Here is a 23,313-nt window from a genome sequence, read left to right as displayed (position 1 = left end):
AGTCACAGATCTGGGTTTAATCCATTGTTATTTTGCTCACCAAGCCACCCCAATTCAGACATGCCATATGAAAATCAGTCTTGACCCTGTGCCTCAAGGGAACAGTCCAGCCCGAACTGCCAAGCCATGTCTTCCCTGTACCGGAATCAAGCATCCTAGGGCCGGTTTCTGGCTATCAGTATATAAATATGAGTATGTTGCTGTGGATGTGGGCTGCCGTGCCACCAATGTACTTACCGGGTGAGGGTAAAAACCTATTATTCGGCAACTTTCTTTCCGCATACCATCACTCCGCATACTTTCATTACGAAAGTACCATGACTCCGCATTGCCATTATAACGCATGGCATTACATTTTATATGCTTTTACCACTCATACATTTACAACGAAATTCGTTGTAAATGCATGAATGGTAAAAGCATGTTTTTCTAATGTTTGGATAAGGTAAGTATGAGTATAGGGGTATAGGGGTATATGTTTTTGGGTACTGAGGTATATGTTTTGGGGTGTTTGGGTATTTTAAGGGTTCAGATATAGTATTTTTAGGGTTCAGGGGTAGGTTTGGGTTAAAATACCCCTGTACCCCAAAACCCAAACCTAGCCCTGAACCCTAAAAATACCCCTGTACCCCAAAACCCAAACCTAGCCTTGAACCCATAAAATACCCCTGCACCCTAAAACCCAAACTTACCCCTGAACCCTAAAAATACCCCTATACCCCAAAACCCAAACCTAGCCCTGAACCCTAAAAATACCCCTGTACCCCAAAACCCAAACCTAGCCTTGAACCCATAAAATACCCCTGCACCCTAAAACCCAAACCTACCCCTGAACCCTAAAAATACCCCTATACCCCAAAACCCAAACCTAGCCCTGAACCCTAAAAATACCCCTGTACCCCAAAACCCATACCTATCCATAAACCCTAAAACTACCCCTGTACCCCATAACCCAAAACTATATCTGAACCCTTAAAATACCCAAACACCCAAAAACATATACCTCAGTACCCCAAAACATATACCCCTATACTCATACTTACCTTATCCAAACATTAAAAAAACATGTTTTTACCATTCATGCATTTACAACGAATTTAGTTGTAAATGTATGAGTGGTAAAAGCATATAAAATGTAATGCCATGCGTTATAATGGCATTGCAGAGTCATGGTACTTTCGTAATGAAAGTATGCGGAGTGATGGTATGCGGAAAGAAAGTTGCAGAATAATGGGTGTTTACCCTCCCCGGTAAGTACATTGGTGGCACGGCAGTCCACATCTCCAGCAACATACTCATATTTTTTCACCAGCCATTTGAAAAATGCACAGGTCTATCCGGGCTGAAGATGGCTGATAGCCAGAAACCGGTTCTAGGATGCTTGATTCCAGTACAGGGAAGACATGGCTTGGCAGTTCGGGCTGGACTGTTCCCATGAGGCACAGGGTCAAGACTGATTTGCATATGGCCATGTCTGAACTGGGGAGGCTTGGTGAGCAAAATAACGATGGATTAAACCCAGGTCTGTGAGTGGGGGTGAATGTTTTGCCATTGTGCAACATTCCGTCCACCATCTTGTGTGTTTTGCTGTTCACCCTATGTGAGAACGGTATGTCCAGATGTGGGTCCCGTGCTCAATAAGCCACTGGAGTCAAGCTATCCTGGCTGAAGACAGCTGATAGCCAGAAACTGGTCCTAGGATGCTTGATTCCGGTCCAGGGAAGACATGGCTTGGCAGTTGGGGCTGGACTGTTCCCATGAGGCACAGGGTCAAGACTGATTTGCATATGGTCATTTCTGAACTAGGGTGGCTTGGTGAGCAAAATAACGATGGATTAAACCAAGATCTTTGACTGGGGTGAATGTTTTGCCATTGTGCAACATTCCGTCCATCATCTTGTGTGTTTTGCTGTTCACCCTATGTGGGAAGGGTGTGCCCAGACGTGGGTCCCGTGCTCACTAAGCCACTGGAGTCAAGTTATGTTATGTTATGTTATGTTATCCTGCATTTCTAAAGCGCACAGTTACTCAGAGTATCCTGGCGCTGCTACCCTGAACCCCCGCCCACCAACACAGCAGGCAAAGCCTCAAAAGAATGGGCTCAGAACGATAGTGTTTTTAGGCTCTTTTTAAAGACAGCCGGATCAGCTACCTTCCTAAGAGCAAGAGGAAGCTCATTCCAGGCTAGGCCAGATTTACGGGTGAAAGAACAGCCACCTAACATATGGCGCAAAAAACGCGGAGTCTGGATATGGAGTTGGTCCGAAGACCTCAGAGTCCTAGTAGGGGAATAACAAGTAAAACGCTTCTGCAGATAGAGTGGGCCCAATCCATACAAGGCCCGTTGGACAATGACCAACATTTTAAATTTCAAACGGGCCTCAACAGGGAGCCAATGAAGGTGGCGTAGATGGACCCGCACGCTCTGCCTGGAAGAGAGGCCCAGTAGGAGCCGAGCAGCCGCGTTTTGGACGCCCTGTAACTTTTTTATCAAATAGCCTGGACAACCAACTAAAAGCGCGTTGGAATAATCCAACCACGAAAGGATCAAAGCCCGGACTACTGTTTCTTTGGCCTCCATAGGCAGAAGGGGGGGGAATTTTTGCAGGGTTTTAAGTATACCAAAACAAGTCCATGTGAGTTTTTTGACATGCGTCGCAAAATTCTGATTTTCCTCAAACCACACCCCCAAGTTTTTTGCGAGGCCCTTGTCTGATTGAGGGGGTGGAAAGTCCGAAGGCGATTGTCTAGTTCTAAAGACAGCAGGAAATGCCCCAAACAGGAGCACCTCCGACTTCTCCTCGTTGCACTTAAGTTGTGCATTGGCCAGCCAGCGAAACACCGCAGAAAGACAACGCTCTTGTCTTGTCAAGTTATCCTGGCTGAAGACGGCTGATAGCCAGAAACCGGTCCTAGGATGCTTGATTCCGGTCCAGGTAAGACATGTCTTGGCAGTTCGGGCAGGACTGTTCCCATGAGGCACAGGGTCAAGACTGATTTGCATATGGCCATGTCTGAACTGGGGTGGCTTGGTGAGCCAAATAACGATGGTTTAAACCCAGATCTGTGACTGGGGGTGAATGTTTTGCCATTGTACAACATTCCGTCCATCATCTTGTGTGTTTTCCTTTTTACCCTATGTGGGAAGGGTATGCCCAGACGTGGGTCCGGTACTCACTAAGCCACTGGAGTCAAGCTATCCTGGCTGAAGACGGCTGATAGCCAGAAACCGGTCCTAGGATGCTTGATTCCGGTCCAGGGAAGACATGGCTTAGCAGTTCGGGCTGGACTGTTCCCATGAGGCACAGGGTCAAGACTGATTTGCATATGGCCATGTCTGAACTGGGGTGGCTTGGTGAGCAAAATAACAATGGATTAAACCCAGATTTGTGAATGGGGGTGTATGTTTTGCCATTGTGCAACATTCCGTCCATCATCTTGTGTGTTTTGCTGTTCACCCTATGTGGGAAGGGTATGCCCAGATATGGGACCCGTGCTCACTAAGCCAATGGAGTCAAGCTATCCTGGCTGAAGACGGCTGATAGCTAGAAACCGGTACTAGGATGCTGGATTTCGGTCCAGGGAAGACATGGCTTGGCAGTTCAGGCTGGACTGTTCCCATGAGGCACAAGGTCAAGACTGATTTGCATATGGCCATGTCTGAACTGGGGTGGCTTGGTGAGAAAAATAATGATGGATTAAACCCATATCTTTCACTGGGGGTGAATATTTTGCCAATGTGCAACATTCCGTCCATCATCTTGTGTGTTTTGCTCTCTCATTGATGGCCAGCACCGACATACACTTTTAGACACACCTACCGCCACAAGTTCTAGAATTGCGAACTTTAGAGCTGGGGAGCTACGTTTGAATCTCGGCATCAGCTCAACATCCTGTGATTCCAGGCAAATCGCTTTGTCACCCCGTGCCTCCCACAAATGAATGTGTTCTTCTGTAATGTAAATTGTGTTAATGCCATGTTGTCGAGTTTGCGCTATATAATATTGCAAGGAAAAATAAAGTAGGGAAACTCGAGTTCACACACTACTGAACACGCACTCTTAAGTGCATCAGCAGTGCAATGTGAATCGGAGCGTTTCACAGGCCTGTCACATATAAGAAATGCTATCAAAACGAAATCCTACAAAAATTCATACCGGGACAACGTCGGGACGGGCTGCTAGTATATATATATATATATATATATATATATATATATATATATATATATATGTATATATATATAGAGAGAGAGAAAGATATGCTGATCTGTAATGAAATAGTTTATTTAACAGAGGGGGAGATGTAGTGTCTTGCAAGTGTTTATAAATGAACCTTTTTGGTTCCTACCTGACTCCGTAGAGCTGTGACAGAGTGTGACAGAGTGTTAGAGCAGAATACAATTAAAGCTTGATTTAGAATGTTGAGTTTGTGGTTACACACAGAAGAATAAAGGGGCATATCTACAAGGCAAGTTGGTAGAATTATCGCCGCTTTAGCTTTCGTTTTGGAATGAAAAGCAGCAATAATTCTAACGGTTTATCAGCTAGATCCACCTCTCCCTATTTACAAAGTTTACTTTTACTGTTCGTTATATCGCTAGTATTCCAGTGATATTTTATGCCTATCGCTGCTATTGCCGGGATTTCTATTACCTCGGCGATGCGCGTTGTAAATATTGCGCTCACCGGGCAAAAGAATCTGGCGTTAGGAGGCGTTAGGATTGTGTACGCTATACGCGGCCATCGATAATTATCGCTGCTGCTTGCTGATATGCCCCAAAGATGTGTAACACTAAGCTCCGTGTGTGGTGTAGTCATTGGCAGGTAATTAAGAAAAACAAAGGGAAAGAGGCACAAAGGGCTCATCCTCTAGGCAAATGTACTATAATCAAAAAAGAAGCCCTTCTGTCACATGGGATTTTCTTCCCACTCTGGGTTTAGTTGGAAAATGGAAGGATTCCTAGAGGGTTATCTAAGGAAACCCTTCAGTTTTCCGAACATAGCCAGAGTTGGAAGAAAATTGCAATTCAATTACAGGTGGCTACAGCAATGACAGCACAGAATAGCCAGCATGGTCCACCAAACTAGAGAAGTAACCAACAATTTCATTAAAAAGCGCTTGTGTATGTCCCAGCCACTAATCATACATAAAAGACAACCCTTGAACTCACTCACACAACAGGATGAAGAGTCTATAAGCCCAACCAAAACACTCACAAGTACTCGAAGGCACCAACAGCCAAAATTATGAAACGCACCATAAACAAGCTGAATAATGTGACATTTGCTGGTAAGGGAGATGCAGGGGAAATGTACCACAGACACGACCCACAAGAAGGAGGCATCCCTGGGACCCTGCAAACCACCCACACTGGAAGGGCATCAGTGCTCTCTCACCTGTGCCACAATGACGTGTCCCCCTGTAGTGCCAGGGTGAGCCAGAGTCTGTGGTTCAAGAGGGACGTCTCGCCGCCTGCATCAGTGATGGTCATAGTGCCAGACTGCCCTGTATTGCCAGCAGGCGCCTCGTGCTTCCGCTCCCCACACCTCATGCACGCACCTCTCTGAATACCCCTGCAAGCGCGAGCCCCGTGGGACCACCTTCTTTGCTGCACTGGTTGCATGGATGAACTCTTACATCCTGGCTCCCTCCCACCCATCACAGCAGTCTTTTTTGACAGAGGGCGCCCTCCATTCTAGCACGCCCGTCCTCCCATAGGCCTCTGCGCGCTACACTGCTCTGATACCAGCGGTGCCAAGATCATAACAGACTCTTCTAACATTAGGCGCTCCCCCCACATGAGAACCCTCACCACCATGTATCAAAATGGGACTACAACCCTCACCCCCCACACACACACATACACACATTAGAGACCCGCCATCCGAAATACTTCTCTATCCCCTCATAGAAGCTGTGGTCGGAACAGCTACAAAACAAGGTGTAAGCGCTAGGTGTCTCATCATTGTCACCCAAGCGCTATATAAATACCCCTGCGATGTTGCGCTCGGTATTCGTCCCTCCTTTCAGCCGCATCTACAGACTTTTCCCTGTTTGCAACTACAGGCAATAAAACAAACTCTGGAATTTCTGAAGCTTTAACCCACTGAGTCCCAACACCTGCGCACATTAGGAAATACGTGTTTTCCTCACATTAGGTTTGCACTGGTGACCGTGCAGTATAAGGCCCTGGGTGGGGGGGGGGGGTCCGCTGTGTGCTGCCATGTCTGGTGTGCTTTGAGACCCCACCGTGCAGTATAGTACCCTGGCTGGGCTCCTGGAGCCACTGTTCAGAGGACCTGCTCGGCACTTACTCATGTCCTGGTGCAGGTATTCACCGGACCTCCCCCAGCACCTCCTAGTGCGGGTGCTCGGAGCCGGAGGGCATCACTGCACAGCAAAAAGGAGTGAATCCTGTTTCCAGGCAGGCTGGAGCAGATGCGGTCAGAGCGGAATTCACACCGAGCAGCATGTCCTGTCTCAGGCAGGGGCCTACCCACGGGGACCGCCATTTCTGACTGACCTAAGGTCACATCCCCCTACCACAGTGCCACAGAGCCCCGGCGACTGAGGGCAGGCCCCGCCCGAGTCTCCAGGCAGCAGAGGACATACTGTAAGATTGTAGCACGGCACCATGAGATTTTTAACTGTTACTGAGCCAGCGCTGGCAAGTGAAGTCTGCCGGCCCGGGCACACACACATGTGTCAGATGTGCCAGAAATGCGTTAGCGTCATGCCCTAACTTGGCAGGCCTGCACGGTGTCACCCCATGGGATGGTGTCACCCGGTGCGGTCCGCACCCCCCCACACCACCATAGTGACGTCCCTGCTTTTAATACAACAACGTTGCTAACTTCATCTTGAATCCAGATAGCATTTAGATTTCTTCTCAGTATGTTTAAATGCTAGAATCAAAGTTTACAAAAAACCTACAGTTTCACTTTTTCCTAAAATTAATATCATGAACCATGCCATAGACAGCAAAAAGGCTTTTCTTTTTGGGCAGTTACAACTCTGGAAGATTCAGTCAGGAATGAGAATGAATTACAGGATCATCTACCTACATTTATGCCACAAGTGCTTTGGGAGGGTGGAGAACAGTTGATACTAGATGGCCAACAAAACTGCTGATAGAAACTCTGATATTACCATGTTTATCCATAAACAAGAATATAGCCTGGGTTTGCCATTTGATTAGGTCTATATCATAGCAGGCTGCCTCATGTTACTCCATGTGCTCTGTGCATAGAACTGTGGTAAATAAAATATTACCCTGTCATAATTTCTATACTTAAACAAAGGGTCATGCATTAAATGAGAGGCAGAGTCCGTGGTGTCCGATTCAAAAGGGCTTTATTTCAATAACTGCAGTTAAGGGAGAATCGGGTTCCATCGCCACTAAGGTTCATGAAGGGTCGTCATCTGAAGTTTATTCGCAGAGTACAATATTTATACATTCATTCTTGTATATAGAGAAAGGAGGAGGACTTCAGGCGGAGCAGGAGAAAGAGATAAGAGCATGTGGGCGTGCACTTTGAGGAGTCATAGGGGTGTCATAGGTGGGTGGACACATGGAGGGGGTTTGCGTGGCCAGCTGGAACCTTTGCCCTAATTGTGTGCGCAACTTGGACATGACGTGTAATTGACGTGTAACTGGGGGAAGCTGACTTTCGTTCTAGTAGGGAGGCCTTCAGTGTCAGGGCGACCTGCACATCTAGTAATATCTGATATCTGATATCTTAGGTCCGGGGATGTATTATCTGAAGCAAAAGGTCGCTCATCACCACGAGCCAGTGTGGGCATATATTTCTTCATTCATTGCGTGGTGGCTGTGGGCTTTCTATGGATGCAAGCTCTGTAAATCACTTAAACTGAGACAGAATGGCGAGGCCCTATCTTTGCAGAAGGGATCTGTTTACCTTCTTCGCCAGGCAGGAATGTGATTCTGTACAGCAGGCTGATAACTGTTTTGCAAAATACTGTCTTGGCACCCCGGGCTGGGGCCTCTCTCAGCTGAGCCAGAAATATGTGAAAGGTCAGGGCAGCTTTCAGAGTGTCTTGAGCCAAGAAAACCTTAATTCGGGTCCTGGCTCAACTGAGCCACAAAAGGGTTCTTCGTGATATTTATTAAACGTGCACAACGCAAAACACATGGACCATGGGCCTCATTGCAGAGTTAACATTTCTTTCATGGAAATCTTGATGACTGGCATCCTAATGCAGGACGCAAATGCAGAGGCATCATTATTGTGGCCATAGAGGGAAACATGCATGAGTGTCATGCACATACACTAATCGTTGGGGTACACGTAGGGGGACATACTGGCCATATAAAATTTCATTTTCCTCATTCCCTCCTTGTCCCCTACGTTCCCTTCAAGTCACATCTATTTGCATAAGACCTTGTATATGGTCATACAGCATCATTTGTTCTTCTTTTCTCTTTTGGAGATGTGGATGGGGAATACAGACAGTGGCGCACAGGCCGCAAATCGCCGGGCCACACTGCAGACAGAGGCAGCAGCCGAATATCATAAGTAATATCATTCCTAAGAACGACAACACTTTCCATCCCCATGCTGATATCACACCCCAGAGCCAACCGGACCAAGTCCATGTGCCTGGGTCTTGATGTATATCATGAGCAATCTTGTGGAGCCTTGTTATTGCTGCATACACAGATGGCGCGTTATTCGGAATGAAAACGCAACAACTAGAGCCAATCAATCTAATGTTCTGACGTCAAGAACAAGGCGGTTCTGAAGAACAACGAGTCTCATAGCAGACTGTTCCTGGGTCAAGTTAGCCAGGGCAGATGCAGTCTCATTCACTACTGCTTCAAGGGTTCTTGTTAACCTGCATATGAGTTTACTGTTTAAGATGGGACCTATGAAGAAAAAGAATCCTCTATTGAAATCTGTATATTGTTCCCAAGCTGTCTCAGTCTGATCAATCACTGGAGAATCGGTCTCTCTCCTGTGTCTAGCATGTTCTAATTTTGAATCTCGATGATAATGGGATGGGGCCAGAAAGACAGGCGGCAACAGGAATGCTATATAACATGTTCCACCCCAGTCTGAGGGCAGATGTACATAAGCTGTCTGACCGCATATGAAATAGGAATGGCGTGATGCTTTGAAAGAAGACTTTCCTTTATCAATAAACTCGACGACAGCTTTACATTCGCTGTGTCCCATATGCACTGATCCTTTCTTTCTAACACACAATTCACCTTTTGCTGGTAGGACTGAAATAAATGGTGGACCTGTATTTTGCTTGGGCTGAACATTCAGAATCATAAAGCTAAGGGAAGCATTTCCTTGCTCGTACTCTTCATTCTCTAGATCAGGTCCCCTTCCTTTGAGGGAGTCCGTTATCGTCTGGAAAACATGCCTCATTCATTACTTTATTCAAATTTCCATATATCCATTCATCCTGGTCACCTATGGACTTGTTGTCTAGTGATGCCATTAAAGCAAACCATGCTCCGCATGAACCATTGTGGGAGAACGGTAAGGGGAAGAAGGGCAGGACTCCCTTCATTTTCTGAAAAGGTGGGAGCTGGCCACATACCCAGCAATCTGTTGCATTGCTGGTCTGATGAGAACGGTGCAACATTCGAATAAAAGTATTGTTGCGCAGGGCTAGTCGATATGACAGTTCATGGGGTGGCAGATCACTGAATGTATGCTCTATTGTAGTATTAAAGGAAAAGTGTACGTGTGAGGCAATAGGAGGAAAGAAAACATGTAATGTCAAGCCGATACATATTATAGTGATGCACAGAAGAGACATAAAAATCAGAGTTACTATACATCTACTGCGTAATATCTTGCAGTATTTCTCTCTCATCTTCCTCTTTTTGCTATTCTGGTCTACGATCTTATACATGTCAGGAACCTGTCTAACCGATTCACCACCTAGTGGACTTAAACAATTAAACGCTGTCTGACTTACTAGATCGTAATTTGGACCTATAATCTTGTTGCGGAGTCTTTTCTAGCAAAGGGGGCTTACAGTCCGTACTATCTTTAGTACTATCGGCATTGTCCTTTGTCTTTATTAAAGTTCCTTGGGTTCCGTAAAATCGCTTGCAGTGTTGGGCATGGATCCAGCCCTTTCGTCCTTCCACTTTGATAGCCGTCCTCGTGGTCAGTAGCACAAGCTTCGGCGACTTCCAACGTGGCTCCAGGGGGCTTGACCGATCAAAATTTCTCACCAGGACTAGGTCTCCAGGGACGATGACGTGATCCTTAACCTGGGTGTTGTCTGGGAAAGCGGCGGCAACCTGTGAACGACAAGAGAGTAGTGCAGACATCAAGGAAGCCAGGTAATCTGTCAGCATGTTACTGTCAACATCAGTTATTTTTTTGGGCATAGGCGTACCCCACATATTTGGTGGTCTACCGAAGACCACTTCATAAGGAGATAGGCCTGTTCTGGAATGAGCTACCATACGCATGTAAAAGAGGGCAACTGGCAAGGCTACCATCCAATCCACGCCTTTTTCTGCACAGACTTTCGCTAACTTTGTCTTGAGTGTCTGATTGTGACGCTCTACAAGTCCGGCTGCCTCTGGGTGTCGTACACAATGAAACTTCCACTGGTAACCTAACAGAAGAGATACTTGTTTCATTAATTCAGAAGAGAAGGGTTGTCCATTATCTGAGTACACGACACGGGGCAATCCGTATCTGGGGAAAAACTCGCGTACCAATTGCCTGGCGGTTGTCACAGCAGTATAATCTGAGACTGGGTACGCTTCTGTCCATCTAGATAGTGCACACACAACTACCAGGACATACTTGTAACCTCTACATCTGTCCATTTGCCTGGATTGAACTGGCAACAGATCATACAGGTACGTACTTTCTGTTTCGCTGCTGCACGTAGATGCTTGTTAAACCAGATATTCTGTAAACTGTCTAGCATTGCCTTTTCTCCTAAGTGCGTGGGACTATGTGCTGTGTTTATAATGACTTGTACCATAGAATCTGGGAGAAACCATGTAGTTTTGCCTTTAGTCATCCAACCTTGGTCAGTCTGAACCCCTCCTTGTTCAGTCCATTTCTTTATTTCATCTGAAGTGGCATGTGTCTGTATGTCGAGTACATCTTGTGAAGGATCCCTGACTGTCATGTTTTTTGTCAGTATCGGTACCTCTGTCTTAGTCGTGTCTGTTGGTGTCTGAGCTGTAAGTTTGGCTGTTCGGTCTGCCAGGTCATTACCCTGGGAAATGGTGTCTGTAACTTTGGTGTGTGCTTTGCATTTCAGGATGGCTATGGCTGTAGGTAAATGTATTGCTTCTAACAGAGCCTGAATAAGCAGTCCGTGCTGAATTTTAGTCCCATGAGAGGTCAAGAAACCTCTCTCCCTCCATAATACTCCAAAGTCATGAACAACGCCGAAGGCGTATTGTGAATCTATAAATGTTCACTTTCAAGTGCTTAGCTCTTATGCAGGCTTGTGTCAGAGCGATGAGCTCTGCTGCTTGTGCTGACAGTGTGTCTATTCTGTGGGTTTCTATGACTTCAGTAGCAGTGGTCACGGCATATGCGGCCACTAGCTCTCCTGTGCTTGTTCTCATGCATGAACCATCAACATAAAGTGTCAGGTCAGGGTCTGGAAGTGCAACATCTGTCAAGTCTTGTCTTGGTTTCGTCACTATATTCATTACTTCCACACAGTCATGTGGTGCGGTGTCTACTGTACTTGAGGGCAAAAGTGTAGCAGGGTTGAGAATATTGCATCATCTGATCTCTATGTGTGGCTGAAATAACGTCAGTTCATATCCTGTCAGTCTCGCTACAGTCAAGTGTTGTGTCTGTGTCCTGTTCAAGAGAACCTCCACTGCATGTGGTACCTGTACTGTCAGAGGATGGCCTAATACAATCGAGTCGCTTTGTCTTATAGCTAGAGCTGTTGCTGCAACTGATTTCAGGCATGCAGGCAGAGCCTGTGCCACTGGATCCAGTGTACTAGAAAAATAAGCACAAGGCTTGTGTTTTCCTGCTTGATCTTGTGTGAGGACAGATAGTGCTGTTCCCTCCCGCTCGGTCACAAAAAGCATAAAAGGTTTGCAGTAACAAGGAGTTGCTAAAACTGGCGCTTGACATGAGGCTCTTTTTAATTCTTCAAATGCCAAGGTATGTTCTTGTGTCCAAGGGAGGACAGTCGAAGACGCTGCCTCCTGTGTTGTCAACTGTATGAGTGGTTTGGCTAGGTAGGCATACTGGGGAATCCATTGTCTGCAGTATGAAGTGAGGCCAATGAAGGCACGTACTTCCTTTTGTGTCTTGGGCTGTGTAAGGTTAACAATTAACTGGATGCGTTCTTGTGTCAGCTGCCTACCCCTCTTGGACAGCAAGTGTCCAAGGTACACCACTTGCTGTGCACAGAATTGCAACTTGGAAGGGGACACTTTGTGCCCCTTGTCTGCCAGAAAGTGTAAGACCGTCAGTGATGCATTTTCGCAGTCTGGTTCTGAACGTGCAGTGATCAGGATATCGTCGACGTACTGGAGCAGTGCCGTGTTAGCAGGCATGTAAATACTGTCTAGCTGTCTCTTTAATGCTTGACTATATATGCTAGGACTCTCTGTGAAACCTTGAGGAGCTCTCGTAAATTTAAAGCTTCGTCCATTTAAACTGAATCCAAATAAGTACTGGCTGTCTGGATGAATGGGAACACTAAAGAAAGCATTCTTCAAATCAATTACAGTGAAGAATGTTGCCTCAGAATCAATAGCAGTCAATAATGAAGAAATGTCTGGGACCACTGGGTATTGTGGTACTATACATTTGTTCAATTCTCGAAGGTCAACAACTAGTCTGTAAACTGGTGGTGCATTTGGGTCTGTTCGTTTGAGAATAGGAATCACAGGTGAGTTACATACATTTGAGTCAGTCTCTACTACCACCCCGTGTGAAATGAGTTCGTCAACAATTTTTAATAAGGCAACTACGGCATCAGGTGGTAACTTGTATTGTCTGATACGTGGTAGTACTACTCCTGCTTTTACAGTGACACGGTATGGTGTTATGTCCATGTAACCTACGTCAGTCGGACCTTGTGCCCATAAGTGCTGTGGTACATTCTGGAGTCTGTGGTCAAAATCTCTCATCACATAATGCCCCTTAAAATCACGTAAAAACAATCGTACTCCTTCCGGAGAACAACATATAACTGCTCCTAGTTCTTTCAATGTCTTTATGCCAAGCAAGTTTTCTGGACATGATTTAGTAAGTAGCAAGTCCGTGGTACGTGACAATGGACCAACTCCAAGGGAGATTGGTTTCGATACTTCATTAACAATAGGCTTTCCTGAAAATCCCAGGGAAATATTCTGTGAGCCTGAGAGTGGTGCCCCTGGAACCTCGTCATGGCTGATGGTAGTTCTGCTTGCCCCTGTGTCAATCAGAAATTTTCTGTCTTTTCCCAATACACGACTATGTACATAAGGACCCTCTTGATCTACAGGAACCTCAATAAGGGGCAAGCCAACTTCCCTCTCAAGGCTGTTTCATGAGAACTGTTGGTATTCTGGATAGTCTGACTGCGTGTACTGATACATTTGCTGTGTGGCTTGGACAGTCGGCGGTGGGGGTGGAAAATTCGCTACTGTCTGGTTTGTATTTTGTTGGGTGCTATTCTGCCTGGGAACATTTGGTCGCTCTTTTGTCTTGCCTGTAGCTATATTGTGTTTCAGAACAGCACATTCATTTACATAGTGACCTGGTTGCTTGCAATAATTACAGTTCCCTTTGACAGGTGCCGTGTTATTTCTGGCAAATTTGTTCGTGTTGGCTGGCACTGATTGGGCAACTAGCACTTTCATTTTTGTGTCTTTCATGCGTCTCTTTTCATGATCCTGTTCTTCTCTAATCCTGTTCTGGTGATATTGTAACATTTGCAATATTTGCGAAGGACTATTTACTTGCCAAGTACTCTCAACCTTTAGTACTCTATTCTTGATCTGTAGTAAGGAATTCTCTACTAATTTGCGCACAAAAAGATGTGGATATGACTCGCTACTGGGCTTAAGGCCACTATTAATAGAAAAACATTTCTCAAATCGAGAATAGAAATCACTGGTGTCCTCGTCTTGTTTCTGTTTACAGGCTGAAATAGCATCCCAATCTTCTTTTTTAGTAGTCAATAGTCTCGGCAAACCTGTATTAGGAGTTCAGGTAGTTCTTTAGCCTCTTTCCCAAGACCAACCCCAGGGAGCCTGGCTTTATCCTCTGTTTCTAATGCTGTCCAGCTTACCTTCTTCTCTCCCACCTCCCAATCCTTTTCCTTAAGTTTTTCGTAAATACCAGCAGGCAACAGTACTTTCAATAGTTTCAGAATGTCAGCATATGTGTAATCTCCGATGCGGAGAATGTCTTTTAATTCACAGTGGAACCCCCCCGGATCTTTGTCATGGCAAGGCAGCATCTTTTTCATTTCCAGTATTTCTAATTTTGTCAAGGGAGTGTAAACATACACTCTTTGAAGCGCACCATCCCCGTCTTTGACGGGGTGGACCTCTCGTAGGGGGTTCTGTCTGTCTATGTACATGTTCTTTCTGTCGTGGTGTGGGGCAGGGAGCATGCATGTGGTCAGAGAAGATAAGTACTTATGACGTTTGTCTAAAATGACATTTATTAATTCAGTACCTAGGCCTGTCCATCTTTCTAGAAGTATGTCGTCCAGTAACTTATGCAAGGGACCGGGATCAGAATATTGACTTTCATACAACGTTATCAAATGTTGGACCATGTAAATACCAGCCAAACGCTGTTCGTTCGGTGGAAGACTCAAGAAAGTCTGGGCCAATATATCATCGCTATATATATTAGAATTGGACACCCATTGAACGGCCGACCGGGCCAATTCCTTTTCGTGTGGGGTCTGGAATCGCTCACTATCTATGCGTCGTTCCAGGGCCTTTTCAGTAGCTTGGAATAGATTCTCAAGGGAATATCTTTCTTTTATGACCGGTCCCTGTTTGCGGTAGTCGAGGCCTTTGGGCCTGTCAAACTGTCGTACTTTACCTACATAGCACACTTTGTCCTTTTCCTCGTCTTCTGGGCCTAACTCCTCCACTGAGTCATCATACTTCCCTTCAGACTCTTCACGGTGTATTTCTAAGATCTCCTTTCGTATTTTCTTGTACATACTTTCTATCTGTCCCTGTTTATCATGCCGACCGGCAGCTATGTTGTCACTCCAATCCCTTAGACCTTTCTTTACCTCGTTGTCTGGTTGGTCTTGTTCCCTGATCAGACAGTTAATCAAAAAACGTAGGATAACGCTCTTAACCTCCACCTTTCTGTGTTCCATAGCCTTTTCTATACACTCGGATCCCTCTCCCGTTCTAATGAAATGGTATATTTTATCTAGGTGTTCCTTCATGTCTGGTAATGGGAGCAAATAGTCGGTGGCATGTCTTAATCTTAGTGAATACATGAGCATTGGACCCTCCCCTGGTACCGGATCGTATATACAACGTTGGATCGTTACGGAATACTTTGATGGCGTCGATGTCAATTGTGGCGTTCGTGGTTGCCCTAGTGGTCCTAGTCCTAGCGCTGATCGTGGCGTTGGTGGTGTTCGTGGAGTTTTTGGAGTTGGCGGTGGCCCCACACCCCCTACCGCCCCTTGTCCTACATCATCTTTCACGACCTGCTGGATCTGAAGAAGCTGAGCCGCTGTTTGGGGCGGAGGGAATTCTGCGTTTACATAGTCTGGTGCGGGCTCCTCTAGATAGGAGGCAATAAAAGCATCAGGGGCTGTTAGCTTTATTTTACGTGCTCTATAGGGTACAGGTGGTGGCGGGTGCGACCTACGGGATGTTTCGGAGGGGGTCACTCTAGCTAGTTCTTCTGAGAGGACGGGATAAATACCAGCAACAATGGCGTTTCTTTCTCTTTCAGCTTGTTCTGCCTTGACCCGTTCACCCTCCTCCCGCAGTTCTTTTTCTTTGGCTTTTTCCCCTGCATGTCTAGTTCTCTCTGCTTGGTGTATTTCTTTCTCTGTCCTCCTATGTGACTCCTTGCGCCATAACTCAATGGCGTCTTTCTGTGCGGGTCTTGATTTCTTTTTCCATAGTGCTTCCTCTACTCTCATAATGCAATCAGAATCCCATGTTCCCGAGATGGGCCATCTGTACTTTTCCTCTAAATCCTTCGTGTAATCTACCCATAAGTCTAAAAACAAAATGGCGTCTAGCCCATGTTTGTTATACATGTAATGGCCAGGTGTATCTCTAGGCGGGATGTTAACTGACTCTTCTAGTATTCCTTTCCTGGTCCCTATCTGACGTAATTTCGAAAACAGTGGCATGTTGAAACTAACAAAATGAAAACACAATACACACTAAAAATAAACTGACTGAAACAATCATTCATACTAAAACGTTACAACACTAAAACAATTACAGTGTAACCTGATACTTGGAGTAAAACATGTACTTGAAAACAGTTAACTTTATGCACTGGAATACAGTACAGCCATACCGGTCTCATAAAGAGACACGTCTTTACCGTGCCCACCTTTACCCGTGGACACGTCTTTACCGTGCCCGTGTGAACGGACACGTCTTTACCGAGCTCAACTAAATGAACCCGTCTTTAACTTTATGCATTCCCACTAGTGGTACTCACCGGGAAGCAGAACTTGAAGGCCTCAGAAACTCCATACTGCCTGCGCATGCGCCACGGAACAGGTGGACCTTCGGAAACCTCGGACCTTGCTCTCTCACAGCTTGGGCTCTGGTTGGGATGATCCGCAGTCCTCACCGCCTCGTGTGGATGCCTGGTCGCAGTCCGTCCTCCTCGTGGGCCTGAGGGAGTAAGCAGGAAGTCCCGCTGGCGTGTACACTTTGAAGTCCGTCACGGCTGTAGAAGGGGGCATGGGCTGGACCTACATCGCCGGCGCGTGGGGAAAGGGATTTGTCCTATTCGGGCGCCAGATTAATGTGGTAAATAAAATATTACCCTGTCATAATTTCTATACTTAAACAAAGGGTCATGCATTAAATGAGAGGCAGAGTCCGTGGTGTCCGATTCAAAAGGGCTTTATTTCAATAACTGCAGTTAAGGGAGAATCGGGTTCCATCACCACTAAGGTTCAGGAAGGGTCGTCATCTGAAGTTTATTCACAGAGTACAATATTTATACATTCATTCTTGTACATAGAGAAAAGAGGAGGACTTCAGGCGGAGCAGGAGAAAGAGATAAGAGCATGTGGGCGTGCACTTTGAAGAGTCATAGGGGTGTCATAGGTGGGTGGATACATGGAGGGGGTTTGCGTGGCCAGCTGGAACCTTTGCCCTAATTGTGTGCACAACTTGGTCATGACGTGTAATTGACGTGTAACTGGGGGAAGCTGACTTTCGTTCTAGTAGGGAGGCCTTCAGTGTCAGGGCAACCTGCACATCTAGTAATATCTGATATCTGATATCTTAGGTCCGGGGATGTATTATCTGAAGCAAAAGGTCGCTCATCACCACGAGCCAGTGTGGGCATATATTTCTTTGTTCATTGCGTGGGGGCTGTGGGCTTTCTATGGATGCAAGCTCTGTAAATCACTTAAACTGAGACAGAATGGCGAGGCCCTATCTTTGCAGAAGGGATCTGTTTACCTTCTTCGCCAGGCAGGAATGTGATTCTGTACAGCAGGCTGATAACTGTTTTGCAAAATACTGTCTTGGCACCCCGGGCTGGGGCCTCTCTCAGCTGAGCCAGAAATATGTGAAAGGTCAGGGCAGCTTTCAGAGTGTCTTGAGCCAAGAAAACCTTAATTCGGGTCCTGGCTCAACTGAGCCACAAAAGGGTTCTTCGTGATATTTATTAAACGTGCACAATGCAAAACACATGGACCATGGGCCTCATTGCAGAGTTAACATTTCTTTCATGGAAATCTTGATGACTGGCATCCTAATGCAGGACGCAAATGCAGAGGCATCATTATTGTGGCCATAGAGGGAAACATGCATGAGTGTCATGCACATACACTAATCGTTGGGGTACACGTAGGGGGACATACTGGCCATATAAAATTTCATTTTCCTCAGAACCAGTCTGAGTAAATTTACTTCTGGTTGAAAAATAAAAGACAAAGAATGGCATCTGTGTAGGAGAAGCAGCTGACCAGTTGGGGCTTGACTTTAGTTGGGCCATGGCTGGAGAGAGAGTTTGAGCCTCTCACCAGCTATTTTATGTTTGATGATATTTTGATAGCTATCCCTGGTTGTCTGGAAGTGTTAAGAGTTACTAGGAGGAGGATATCCAGTATCCTGAAATGTTTGGACTTAGCTTTTTTAACTTTAACCTTCGAGGGTTGAGATAAGGTGCCGCAGCTGCCCGAGACAGGCTTGAGTATATTTTCTATTTCATCCCACTAAGAGGATTTTGCCATAAGAAACAAAGTTGTGTGGGACCTACCACAGAAGGTATCCAGGCCAATGGAGTCCCGCCTGTCACAGGTGACAGCTTTGCCTTGCTGGATGATTTTGAGCTCCTAAAAAGGGGTCGTTTAGACCATGATTGAAGGTCTGCAGGTGTACAAGAGGATGGAGTCCATGGTTTCCATCACCCTGGAGGACCAATGTTTACCTACCTGCCTATTTGGGAACACGGTTTTGTTAATTAATCCTCAACTATGCTGGTCATGTTTAAAGCAGCTAGAATCAGATGTATGAAGCTCCAGAATACCGATTCACAAATTGTGATGGATTCTGAATTGCAATTTGGGAATCAGTATTCATTATGCATCATACGACCACATTCTAAATGAGTGAATCAGTGCTTAATTTGTAACAATAAAAAAAACAGGGCCCTCATCAGGAGGCCCCTCCAGTTTGGACCACCCGTTGCCTCTGCCAGAGCTGCCAATGACAGCACCAACACACTACTAATCATCACACTCTTAAAAGTGTGACAATTCCAGGCCCTGAAAGCTATCAAAACGGCCTGGGTGGTAGGTATTAGTAATTTTTTATTGTGCATTATTTCGACCTAGCACGTCTCCCAGATAGACTGCTATACGTTTACATGCCTCATTTTTGTTTTCATAGTGTGTGACTACAGAAGATCCCTCTTCCAGGATCCATTTGATCTTTTATTTTCAGCTGGTGTAAGATATTTTCATTCTAAATTTGCCGAGCTGAGGTTGGGTAACTTGGGGGCATATTATCAAGGGGGTTTATCTCCACTTTTTTGGCTTTAAAAGCCAAGAAAGCAGAGATAAAATTATCTCCCTATTACCTAGCTGTCGCTTACACCAGTTAGGAACAGCTAGTAGGAGATAGCGACCATCTTGGGCCCCGCTTTGCATGTCAGTGAAATTTTTCACTAATGACATGCAAAGTGGGCGTGCCAAGATGTTAGCGACTGGAAACAGTCGCTAACATCGTTATCTCCTATTACCAACTTTTGGAGATATTCGCGCTAAGCGCGAATATCTCCAAAAGCTAACACCTGCCCCTGAGCAGTTCTTAGCGTTGTTATCCAATGGTAGGTGGAAAACATGGCTTAGAGCATTAGCTCGGTAATGCATGAATATCGCTGACTTTTCAGCGATATTCATGCATTTCGGCCGATTTTTATCGCTTAGGAGATAAACCTTGATAATAGCAAGGTTCCGAAGCGATAAAAATCGCCGCAGCTCGGCGATAAAAATATTGCCGCTAAGCCAACATAGCGATAATTATCGCTTGTTGTTGGTAATATGCCCCTTTATCTTTATGTTCCGATACTCTCTGTGACAGTAGGAACATTCATTTAATTAATTATTTAATTTTTTTAAGTCGACAAGCAGACAAAACGCACAATAAATATACCTGTGCTCATATTCAGACATAATTAGTCTCATGCCGTATATAGTAGCCGTTTACAGAATCTACCGGCTCTCAGCTCGACACAAACAATATTTTTTTCGTGTCTGTGCATACTTGTGACCACGCAAGGAACTTACTCACCTACAGACATGCATGCAGACACCTATCACCATGCATGACTTTTTGAATAAAACTTATGTTTACAGCATGTCTACGTATGATTAATGGGATGTGTTTATAGATATTCAGACTCATGAAATGCACCAGACAATGGCAATGAGCACATCATTTACGCAAGGATAATGAAGCTAATCATGGCATTGTTTCACTATATGTTGTGTATGTCCTTCACATTGTATGTGTTTTTTATTACAGATTTCAACTAATCAGTGGGTCCGTAAGTACGGCTACACCACCACATACACAGCACACCTTGTGTGTGTGCTGATGATTATTCACGTGGCTATCTCCACTTTAGTAGCCACCTCACTATTTCACGTTCTTTTGCTGATAATTATTCACGTGGCTATCTCCACTTTTGTAGCCACCTCACTATTTCACACTCTTTTGGTCCTGAAGAAAGCCTCATGATTTTTGGAGAGGCTGAAACATGTCGACCAGCATTTAGGGGATATTGAAGACTTATTTTTCATCTTCAGTATATCCTCGCTTTTGTTTTTAGACGTGTCCTAGGACCCTATGAATAAATCATTTCCCGTTTGGGTATCCAAGAGACATTTTTTACCTCACCAGATTTTTAGCACACACCTCACTGTCAAATCTAAAAAAAAAATGCTCTGCTGTAACTCAGGTGTTGAGGCACAGCTGGTTTGCACTCAGCAGCCCAGCTGGGAACCCAATGATGAAGCATGCCACCATCTAGGTTGGCAGGTGAGGGTTCTTCTTACAAATCCATTGGATTTTTGTACTCTGGTGCTTTGCACTGAAGTGGTAAACCTAAAGGATTAATTAGTGGTACCGTCCACGTTGTTGCATTTATTATCATTCAGGGGAAGAGGACGCACCTCCCTGTCCTTCATCGCTCTCCCTTTGATTTCTCCATATTAGACAGCGCACAGCTGTGAGAGCCTTTTCTCTCTTATTATTCTGCGTTCCATTTTGTCACTGAAACATGGCAGAGAACCCTGGACTGACTTTCACGGATGAGGACGTTACCAGCATCCTCTCGGCCCCCCTCTGATGGCTGATCTAAATGTTGCGCAAACTTTAGCGCAAAGCACTGATTGGGAAAACCTCACGGAAAAGAAAAGAAATTGCATCAGAACCATCTTACATGGTGTGATTCTCTTGGAATATTTAAGAAACAACACCGCCCCTAAAAGTCTGATTGTCATGAACTCCCTACGTATCTTTTTAGATGATGCAGCATTTTGGAAATACTGGGCACAAATAGCCTGGCAATGCACCAGAGACTGGATTATTATTTTAATTATCCAGACAGGGAAAAGGTTGTCTGATGCAATCCTCATCGATATACAAGCCACAGAAAATAATTTCAAAACCACCATGACATCTTTTAAAGAAATACTTAATTAAGTCGACAAAGAGATGGCTGAATATAAGGAGGATTTAACTCAATCCAAAATCCCAAAAATTCAAAAGAATCTAAAAAAATGTTATTACATCAAAACCTATCCTTATGCAGAAACAGATTACAAGCCCATGACATGTACAGGACAGTCAGGCTCTTCTGACGATGACTCGTGTGTAAGCAGCATTTCCAGTTGAGGAAGTTACTGTAACAAACAAAGGGGAAGAGGTCAAAATGTTAATTGGCACCAATCATGGCCCCAAGTACCCCAAGAAGGAACAATGCATTTCCCCAACCCATCCCCTCAAATGAACCCACACATGCTGTATGGGTGGAACCCATCGTTCACCCACCCACAAATGCCATATATGAATACCAATCCAAGGTTTCCCTTTCTAGGAAGAGGCCCAAGAGGGCGCGGCAGGAGACAGAATCAGAGCCAAGTTCCCTGGGAGGAAGACCAGAATCAAGCAGACCACACATGCAGCAAATCCAAGGAGCAGCAGGCGGGACCCAGCACCCACAGAATTTAGTCACCAACCTTTGGTCACACACCTTGACCGAGGGTGAGGAGAAAGTCCTGACCAAAGAACTAGGTTTTGTACCTACCGCAAGACTTGACAAATTCAATCTACATTGCGAGTTGGCTGAATTTTTTTGAAAACTGAAACTCAATGCATTCTTTGAAAACCAACTGACAAGATCTGATAGATGAACAAGGGGACACTAACCTTAAACTTAAATCATCTTTCATCCCTCCTTCACATACCATACCAGTCGAGCTGGCAGCAGTTGAACAGGCCATCTTCAAAGAAACCAAGAAAGAAACACCATTCAAAAACACAAGAGGTGCAGAATTTGATGCCATACGTGCCTTGAGATCAAATGACCAAATCATCATCAACCAGCAGATAAAGGTGGAGGCATAGTACTGCAAAACAAGGAGGTTTACCAAGCAGAATGAAGATAACTTCTTGGGGACTCACAAAACTACAGACGATTAGAACAAGGCCCAAGTGAGGATCTGAAAGCCTGAATAAAATCCTTAGTGGAAGACACAGAATCCAGACGCAACATCAGCAAATGGGAGGCCCTATTCCTGACCTCCTTTGGAGCAAAGATCCCGTATTTCTACACTATCCCCCAAATTTAAAAAAACAGAAATACCCCCCTGGACGCCCGATAGTTTCAGGCATTGTCTCATTATTGGAACTCCTTTTACGCCTTTGTGACTTCTATTTGCAACCTATTGTAAAACAACACCAACATATCTCAAAGACCTATTGGGATATTTACAGACTCTCACCTCCTTTTTAGTCAGTCTGGACATAGAGAGTCTATATACTAGCCTTCCGCAAGACGACACACTATAAGTGCTCAGATCATCACATAACACAATGTCCGGGGACTACATCACTCCAAAATCTTTTGTGCTCAAGTGCGCAGAAATGGCACTGAAGGACAATTACTTTGAATTTGAAGGTGACATATTTCTACAGACATACAGTACATCAATGGGCAGCACATTCACCCCTAGTGTGGCGGGACTGTACATGTACAATTTTGAAAAAATCCATCTTCTCAACCCAGAAATGCCGTTCTCAACAAACATCAAATTCTACAAGAGGTATATCGATTATATTTACTTAATTTGGGAAGGCCCTGAAGATGCATTACAATTGTTTCTGGGTTGGATTAATGGCCTGATAATAACCTCAAGTTTACACCTAACATAAGCAACAACAGCATCACCTTTCTAGATTTAAACATCACAGCAGAAGGAGGTCACCTTATGACTAAAACACACTTCAAACCCACTGGAAGATACTCTCTCCTATGATTTGAGAGCTTTCATCCCAGACCCCTGCGAGAGAATTTACCATATGGGCAATATCTCAGATTGCACGGAAATTGCAGTAACATCCGAGATTAC

This window comes from Lissotriton vulgaris, chromosome 1_1, assembly GCF_964263255.1.
Source record: "Lissotriton vulgaris chromosome 1_1, aLisVul1.2, whole genome shotgun sequence".
NCBI lineage: Eukaryota > Metazoa > Chordata > Amphibia > Caudata > Salamandridae > Lissotriton > Lissotriton vulgaris.
The sequence above is the reverse complement of the archived record's forward strand: the minus strand, read 5'-3'. Positions refer to the sequence as shown.